The following is a 9,851-nucleotide window of genomic DNA, read 5'->3' on the forward strand; positions in this document are numbered from 1 at the left end:
GTATTGTGGGTTACATGGAATTGTGGGTTACATGTTGATGGTATTATGAGTTACATGAATGTATATTGTGAGTTACAGGGAATATTGTAAGTGATCCTGGCAGATCTTACATTCAGTACTGGAAGCTTAGCAGCTCCCTTAGGGGTGGTAGCATGCCAGGGTTCCCTTCACACAGGTAACCCTTCCTCACAGTCGACCCCTGGTCCTGGAGTGGTGGCTTGATCGTCCCTTAAAGGCCATTTCTCCCCTGCAGTGGTCACAAAGGGAAGAATGATAACTAAGCTCAAACTGTCAAGACCTTTAGCTTTATCCTAAAAATGGAAACTATAGATATTGGTAATGATTCTCTGTATAACATCTTGAGTCTGTGATACAACTGGTTTAAGGAAATGTATTCCATTGTTACTTCATAGGAAACAAATTGCTGAGTTCCAGCTTCAAGGAAGAGCTAAATCATATGTGTTCTTTCTTGATTGAACTACTAAAGCATTATATCAGAAAAACAAGTTAAGAAAATGTGCTATTGTAAAGCCTTTGGAATTATAAGTTGTAAAAGAGCAAATAAATTGAACTGCAAGTGTGTAATTTTTTTTTCAAGGTTAAGACATTTTATTATATTAGAGTAGAGGCTAACTGGTTTTAATTAAAAAGAAAAAACAAAAAAAATACCACCTTAAACTAGAGTAATAGAAAAAGGGAGTTTATTTTTCTCTCATGTAAAAGTTCCAAAATAGGTAATTGAGTAGGTTGGGAAGAAGGCTCTTCTCCATCAGGTAAGCCATGCTGGGACCAGGGAGGAAGGTCAATCTTGCCATCCTAAACAGATGACTATGTCACTGATTCTAAGATGCTCTAAAAGGAAGGAATAAAAATTGAGTAAAAGATCACACAGAAACAGCTCGTATCACTCCAGTCCTATTTCATTGGTCCAAACTCATTCACGAGGCCAGACGGAAATAGAAAACCAGAAACACTAGTCTTTAGCTAAGGATCTGAAAAGTGAAAGTGAAAGTGAAGTTGCTCAGTTGTGTCTGACTCTTGCGATCCCATGGATTTGTAGCCCACGGAATTTTCCAGGCAAGAGTACTGGAGTGGGTTGCCACTTCCTTCTCCAAAGTGTGTGATTTTTAAGCATTTTCTTCTCCTCTCAAAAAGGTGACATTACTCATGACATCACCAGTTGTTATGAATAGTTTTGTAATCTCCACAAATCTCTAGATAAGGAGAAAAGGAGGGTGGAGTGGAGGGCATAAAAGATTAAGCATTCCCTACAAAGAGGAACTATCGTGAAGACAGAAGGCATATGACTAATTTATTTATAAATGGAGGCCAGGCACATAGGAGGTCCACGGATGGATATTTCCAGGGGTGGCCTGTGGAATTATGTGCTTTACTTTCAACCAGAGTAAGCGCTTAGGGATAAAGGAAGCTGTAGGCAAACAAAAGAGCTTTATACTCAAAATCTAGGATTTAAGTGGTCAATTCGTGGAACCAATCTCTTAATAAATGGTGCAGGTTAGGTTTTCGACTACATGCTAAAAAGATTTTTAAGTGATCAGAGTTTCTTCCAAGGTTATTCGAAAGAACAGAGCAGATGTGAGAGGATGGGTGTGCCTCCAAGAATGGGTTTATTCAGTGTTGCTTCCAAGTTACCCTGTGATGAAAATGTCCTAGAGGAAAATATCCTTTAACTCCCTATGTGTGTATGCTAAGTTGCTTCAATTATGTCTGACTCTTCAGTCATGTATGACTCTTTGCGGCTCCAGGGACTGTAGACTGCTAGGCTCCTGTGTCCACGGGATTCTCTAGGCAAGAATACTGGAGTGGGTTGCCGTGCTTTTCTCTGGGGATCTTCCTGACCCAGGGATAGAACCCATGTCTCCCGTGGCTCCTGCACTGCAGGTGGATTCTTTATCCTTGAGCTGCCAGGGAGGCCACTTTATTCCCTATATTAGCCAATTATCCCTCAAAATGGATTAATCCCTCAAAGTGATTAAGCACTACATTTTTTTCATGTGAGAAGCAAACAATGATAGTGTTTTCAGGGCTGGTCTTATAAGGCCTATAACTTTGTCTAACTCCTTAAAGATTTTGTTTAGATACTCCCCACCCAAGGCTGGATTATGTGATACTCCTGTGTGTTCTGGCATCACCTGTATCTTCACTTTGATAGCCCATTTAATGACATGACAGATGAGACCTGTAACATTCTTAACTTCATCAAAGGACACAATATATTCCTTAGAGTTGTGAATTAGTGTAGCCAATGCAGTATCCCCAAGGGAAAGTATAGGGCCTGGAACATCATACATATGCAGGTATTTGTGAATGAATGGCTTAGTGTTAATTTTATGAGATTAAGTCAGGCCTTGTGGGTTGGACCCTAGAAAGTGAGGAAGACAGTGATACCAGTATATGGAAAGGGAAGCACAAAGACAGAGGAAAGTACTAACGAACATTTTCCTGCTTTGTAATTCTTTCCAAAGTCTTGCCTTTATCCTAGAGGAGAGCTGAAAAGTCAAGGATGAATTTGGAAAATGGGGGTCTAAAATGAAGGATAACTCCTGACCACACCCAACTTTCATCTACCCAAGTGGCCATCGTGCCTCTGTGGCAGGTTGAGGTCCTTAGGACCAGACTCTGGGATGGAGATTTGGGTGCATGAAATTTAATGGGATGTGCTGTGGGGAGTAACATCTCTGAGGGGACAAAGAAAGCATGATTAAGTAGAGAGAGGAGTTTGGGTATGTTGCAGGCACAACAAAGGCCTTGGCCAATCCCATTGACAGCTCATGAGCTGTAATGACCCAGAATTGTCCCAGGTAGGGCAAGAGGCTACATCTTACATTGCTGCATAAAGCAGTCACTGTGATGCAGGATGCTGCTGGAAATGAGGCATGGCCTTGGATAAGGATAGCTGTCTTCAAGAAAGAACAGTCCCTGGAAAGGGGAAGTCATTTGCAACTGTTAAATAAAGTCAGCTGTTGACTAGCAGGTGGGAGAAGGTGAAATATAACACAAACAAGATGGTCTCTGCCCTCAAGAATCTTCCAGACATGTGGGCAAGCATTAATTATCACAAATGTGGTAGCTCAAAACAATATCCATCAACTTCTGGTCTCTGGTCTGATGTTTAAAGAGGTTAGAAGTCTTCACTCTTTCCTAACAAGTAAAACTAATGATCACATTTTCTTAAATCTTTTAGAGAATCATGGTCACAGGGTAAACCACTGACCCAAAAATCAGAGAGATGGGCTGATAAAGACTCAAAACTGACTGAAGCAGAAGCTTTTGTGGGAACCAAGGTAGGATACTTTGCTATCTGCCACCAAAAAAAAAAAAAAAAAAACAACCCACCTCTGGTTTTAGAATTCTCATGAGTTGGTTCTGATCACCCAAACAGTCACCCTTTGAAAAAACCAAACTGTCCAGAAATTAATCATGGGAGTAAAATCCCTTCAAGTAATGGTTCTACAGGTTTGGGCAGGAAACCTGGGGGCCGTTTACAATTTTGTCAACCACAGCCATGGTGACAGGCTAAGATACCTGTAAAGAGAGGTCTGGTGGCTTCTTTTGACTTCCTTAATAGGATTAGTGAGTGGGGTGGGGGGAGGTGGGGGGTTTGAGGGAGAGATTTTAGGATGAAGAAATTTGATTGGTCAGCTTTATGGGCTCAGCAGTCTGGCAATTCTAATTCCCAGAGGAGGAGGAATTTGGTTTGAGGTTCTTTTGGGTAATCTGGGCAGAAAAACCAGAGGTCAAGGGAGATAACAGGCTTAACTGATGGCCACAGAATGTAGGCCAGCAATAGAAGACAGAGAAACCTGGAGTGAGGGAGAAGGCACAGGAATTAACTTGCAGGGGCTGCAGTGAGTGGAGAGATTCCAGTTAAAGCAGAAAGTGGAGAAAGGCTTTAGTAAGAGGTTAAACATTTAGATCAGCAGTTCTTCAAATCTGGTCCCCAGACTAACAGCATCAGCATTGTTTGGGAACTTGTTAGAAATGCAGATTCCGCAGTCCATTCTAGAATTAGTAAATTGGAAATTCTAAAAGTAGGAGGAGGGCAGGAAAATCTGTTTCAACAAGCATTCCAGGTGACTTTGATGCCCCATAAGCTTGAGAATCATTGATAGTCTTCCATATTGTAATAGAATATGTTTATCATGAGTGGGACTCCAGCAGGAGAAAGGAAATTCCTGAAAGGAAAATTTTCTGCTGCATGCTGAGCTAGAAATGCCAAGAATTAGTGTAAGACATTGCTTGACTTAACTGGCCTTAGGGTTTTCAGAAAGAACAAGTTCTAAGCCATTCCAGCAATTATGTTATTGATACACACTTTTCAAGACCAAGACTAAGAGCAGTTGGAAAAAAGTTATGACCAACCTAGACAGCATATTAAAAAGCAGAGACATTACTTTGCCAAAAAAGATCTAAGTCAAAGCTATGGTTTTTCCAGTGGTCATGTAGGATGTGAGTTGGACTATAAAGAAAGCTGAGCACAGAAGAATTGATGTTTTTATTTTTATTTTTTTTTTTGAATTGATGTTTTTAAACTGTGGTTGGAGAAGACTCTTGAGAATCCCTTGGACTGCAAGGAGATCCAACCAGTCCATCCTAAAGGAAATCAATCCTGAATATTCATTGGAAGGACTGATGCTGAAGCTGAAACTCCAATACTTTGGCCACTTTATGCTATGAACTGACTCATCGGAAAAGACCCTGATGCTGGGAAAGATAGAAGGTGGGAGAAGGGGGCGACAGAGGATGAGATGGTTGGATGGCATCACCGACTCAATGGACATGAGTTTGAGAAACTCCAGGAGTTGGTGATGGACAGGGAGGCCTGGTGTGCTACAGTCCATGGGGTCACAAAGAGCCGGACATGACTGAGCGACTGAACTGAACTGAGGAGCAGTTTACTGAGGGGAGTTGGGAAGGAGTCAGCCTGGCCTACATTGGTTATTCTTGAAGGAGGGGGAAATCCAACCCCTAGGGGAAAAGGCAGGAAGTGGGAACAGTGAGTTCCTGGGACCCTGAGTGATGAAAGCAGTAAGAGACTCTGGTGGAGAAGGAAGGATACTTGCTGAGAGCAAGATCTGGCTCCACTTCAGCTCAGTAAGAACAGACGCCCTCTCCTGGCTGCAGGCAGCGTCTGGCCCTCCTGCCTCAGCTGCAGCAGTCAAAGCCACTACCAGCAGTCCTTAGCCAACAGGAGGAGGATATATTTGGGATGTGGGAGCTGACCCAGTACACTGATTCCTATATCCTTATAATTTTTTTTTTTTTGTGGTGGAATTTTATTTTATTTTATTTTTTCTTTTTTTTCTTTTTTTTTTCCATTTATTTTTATTAGTTGAAGGCTAATTACTTTACATCATTACAGTAGTTTTTGTCATACATTGAAATGAATTGGCCATGGATTTACATGTATTCCCCATCCCGGTCCCCCCTCCCACCTCCCCTTATAATTTTTATGAATCAATTATTCTGGGAAGAATAATCATGGTACAATGGCAATAAATGCTAAAGACATGATTGTTCATTGTTATTATGGGCTATCCCAACAAGACAGTAGGAGGGGTGAATTCACATTTAGAATCAAACCCCATTCCCGCCAGAGATGCTCAGAGGGCTCAAACAAACTTTGTGTGCACCAGGACCCAGGAACCCCACAGAGACTGAGACAAAATTGTGTTTGAGCGTCTCCTGTAGAGGTATGGGTCGGGAGTGCTCTGCCACAGGGACGGAGGCTGTGCGTGGGGTATGGCTTAAGCCCTCTTGGAGGAGCTTGCCATTAAACCCACCACAGAACTGCCAGAACTTACACAGGGCTGGAAAGTAGACTCTTGGAGGGCACAACAGAACCTTGTGCACCAGGACCCAGGAGAAAGGAACAGTGATCCCACAGGAGTCTGTGCCAGACTTGCCTGTGGGTGTCCGGGAGTCTCCGGTGAAGGCGTGGGTGGGTGGTGGCCTGCTGCAGGGTTGGGGCACAGACTGTAGCAGTACATGCATGGGATCTTTTGATGGAGGTCACCATTATCTTCCTTACCTCCACCATAGTTTGCTGCTGCTGCTAAGTCGCTTCAGTCATGTCCGACTCTGTGGGACCCCATAGACTGCAGCCCACCAGGCTCCTCCGTCCCTGGGATTCTCCAGGCAAGAACACTGGAGTGGGTTGCCATTTCCTTCTCCAATGCTTGAAAATGAAAAGTGAAAGTGAAGCTGCTCAGTCATGTTTGACTCTTAGCGACCCCATGGACTGAAGCCTACCAGGCTCCTCCATCCATGGGATTTTCCAGGCAAGAGTACTGGAGTGGGTTGCCATTGCCTTCTCCACCATAGTTTGGCCCCAGGTAAATAGCAGGGAGGGAACACAGCTCCACCCATCAATAGAAAATTGGATTACAGATTTACTGAACATGGCCCCACCCTTCAGAATAAGACCCAGTATCCCCCTCAGGCAGTCTATCTCATCAGGAAGCTTTCATAAGCCTCTTATCCTTCTCCATCAGAGGGCAGACAGACTGAAAACCACAATCACAGAAAACTAACCAATCTAATCACATGGACCACAGCCTTGTCTAACTCAATGAAACTATGAGCCATGCCCTGTATAGCCACCCAAGACAGACAGGTCATGGTGCAGAAGTTCTGACAAAATGTGCTCCACTGGAGAAGGGAATGGCAAACCACTTCAGTATTCTGCCTTGAGAACCCCATGAACAGTATAAAAAGGCAAAAAGATAGGACACTGAAAAGTAAACTCCCCAGGTCGGTAGGTGCTCAGTATGTTACTGGAGATCAGTGGAGAAATAACTCCAGAAAGAATGAAAAGATGGAGCCAAAGCAAAAACAACACCCACTTGTGGATGTGACTGGTGATGGAAGCAAGGTCTGATGCTGTAAAGAGCAATATTGCCTAGGAACCTGGAATGTTAGGTCCATGAATCAAGGCAAATTGGAAATGATCAAACAGGAGATGGCAAGAGTGAATGTCGACATTTTAGGAATCAGTGAACTAAAATGGACTGGAATGGGTGAATTTAACTCAGATGACCATTATGTACTATGGGCAAGAATCCCTTAGAAGAAATGGAATAGTCATCATAGTCAACAAGAGAGTCTGAAATGCAGTTGGATGCAGTCTCAAAAATGACAGAATGATATCTGTTTCCAAGGCAAACCATTCAATATCATGATAATCCAAGTCTATGGCCCAACCAGTCATCCTGAAGAAGCTGAAGTTGAACGGTTCTATGAAGACCTACGAGACCTTCTAGAATTAGCACCCAAAAAAGATGCCCTTTTCATTATAGGGGACTGGAATGCAAAAGTAGGAAGTCAAGAAACACCTGGAATAACAGGTAAATTTGGCCTTGGAGTACGGAATGAAGCAGGGCAAAGGCTAATAGAGTTTTGCAAAGAGAAGGCACTGGTCATAGCAAACACCCTCTTCCAACAACACAAGAGAAGACTCTACACATGGACATCACCAGATGGTCAACACCGAAATCAGATTGATTCTATTCTTTGCAGCCAAAGATGGAGAAGCTCTATACGGTCAGCAAAAACAAGACCGGGAGCTGACTGACTCAGATCATGAACTCCTTATTGCCAAATTCAGACTTAAACTGAAGAAAGTTGGGAAAACCACAAGACCATTCAGGTATTACTTAAATCATATCCCTTAAATTATACAGTGGAAGTGAGAAATAGATTTAAGGGACTAGATCTGATAGAGTACCTGATGAACTATGGATGGAGGTTCATGACATTGTACAGGAGACAGGAAGCAAGACCATCCCCAAGAAAAAGAAATGCAAAAAAAGCAAAATGGCTCTCTGAGGAGGCCTTACAAATAGCTGTGAAAACAAGAGAAGCAAAAAGCAAAGGAGAACAGGAAATATATGCCCATTTGAATGCAGAGTTCCAAAGAATAGCAAGGAGAGATAAGAAAACCTTCCTCAGTGGTCAGTGCAAATAAATAGAGGAAAACAGTACAATGGGAAAGACTACAGATCTCTTTAAGAAAATCAGAGATACCAAGGGAACATTTCATGCAAAGATGGGCTCAATAAAGGACAGAAATGGTATGGACCTAACAGAAGCAGAAGATATTAAGAAGTGGCAAGAATACACAGAAGAACTGTGCAAAAAAGATCTTCACGACCCAGATAATCACAATGGTGTGATCACTCACACTCACCTAGAGCCAGAAATCCTGGAATCTGAAGTCAAATGGGCCTTAGGAAGCATCACGATGAACAAAGCTAGTGGAGGTGATGGAATTCCAGTTGAGCTATTTCAGATCCAGAAAGATGAAGCTGTGAAAGTGCTGCACTCAATATATCAGCAAATTTAGAAAACTCAGCAGTGGTCACAGGACTGGAAAAGGTCAGTTTTCATTCCAATCCCAAAGAAAGGCAATGCCAAAGAATGCTCAAACCACCACACAATTGCAGTCACCTCACACGCTAGTAAAGTAATGCTCAAAATTATCCAAGCCAGGCTTCAACAATATGTGAACCACAAACTTCCAGATATTCAAGCTGGTTTTAGAAAAGGCAGAGGAATCAGAGATCAAATTGCCAACATCCTCTGGATCATCGAAGAAGCCAGAGAGTTCCAGAAAAACATCTATTTCTGTCTTATTGACTGGAAAATTCTGAAGAAGATGGGAATACCAGACCACCTGACCTGCCTCTTGAGAAACCTGTATGCAGGTTAGGAAGCAACAATTAGAGCTAGACATGGAACAACAGACTGGTTCCAAATAGGAAAAGGAGTATGTCAAGGCTTGTATATTGTCACTGTGATTATTTAACTTATATGCAGAGTACATCATGAGAAATGCTGGGCTTGATGAAGCACAAGCTGGAGTCAAGATTCCTGGGAAAAATATCAATAAGCTCAAATATGCAGATGACACCACCCTTATGGCAGAAAGTGAAGAAGAACTAAAGAGGCTCTTGATGAAAGTGAAAGAGGAGAGTGAAAAAGTTGGCTTAAAGCTCAACATTCAGAAAACTAAGATCATGGTATATGGTCCCATCACTTCATGGCAAATAGATGGAAAAACAGTGGAAACAGTGGCAGACTTTATTTTTTGGGCTTTTGGCCACCTGATTCGAGGAGCTGACTCAGTGGAAAAGACCCTGAAGCTGGGAAAGATGGAGGGCAGGAGGATAAGGGGACGACATAGTATGAGATGGTTGGATGGCATCACCGACTCAGTGGACATGGGTTTGGGTGGACTCCAGGAGTTGGTGATGGATAGGGAGGCCTGGCATGCTGTGCTTGATGGGGTTGCAAAGAGTTGGACACAACTGAGTGAACTGAACTGAAAATCACTGTGGATGGTGACTGCAGCCATGAAATAAAAAGATGCTTACTCGTTAGGAAGAAAAGTTATGACCAACCTAGACAGCATATTAAAAAGCAGAGGCATTACTTTGCCAACAAAGGTCCATTTCGTCAAGGCTATGGTTTTTCCAGTAGTCATGTATAGATGTGAGAGTTGGACTATAAAGAAAGCTGAGTGCCGAAGAATTGATGCTTTTGAACTGTGTTGGAGAAGACTCGAGAGTCCCTTGGACTGCAAGGAGATCCAACCAGTCCATCCTAAAGGAAATCAATCCTGAATATTTATTGGAAGGACTGATGTTGAAGCTGAAACTCCAATACTTTGGCCACCTGATGTGAAGATCTGACTCACTTGAAAAGACCCTGATACTGGGAAAGATTGAAGGCAAGAGGAAGAGGGGATAACAGAGAATGAGATGGTTGGATGGCATCACCAACTCAATGAACATGAGTTTGAGTAAACTGCAGGAGCTGGTGATGGACAG

At 42.7% G+C, this 9,851-nt stretch overlaps 1 long non-coding RNA gene across 1 annotated transcript; it reads right to left on the reverse strand.

Moving 5' to 3' along the window:
• Nucleotides 1–585: 585 nt before the first annotated feature.
• On the reverse strand, nt 586–9,629 carry LOC139035272 (uncharacterized). The gene is made up of 2 exons (XR_011487938.1): nt 6,053–9,629; nt 586–852 (listed from the first exon to the last, which is right to left on the reverse strand). It is a non-coding gene; the product is annotated as an uncharacterized lncRNA (long non-coding RNA).
• Nucleotides 9,630–9,851: the final 222 nt, after the last annotated feature.

This window comes from Odocoileus virginianus, chromosome 1, assembly GCF_023699985.2.
Source record: "Odocoileus virginianus isolate 20LAN1187 ecotype Illinois chromosome 1, Ovbor_1.2, whole genome shotgun sequence".
In the NCBI taxonomy this organism is placed as follows: Eukaryota; Metazoa; Chordata; class Mammalia; order Artiodactyla; family Cervidae; genus Odocoileus; species Odocoileus virginianus.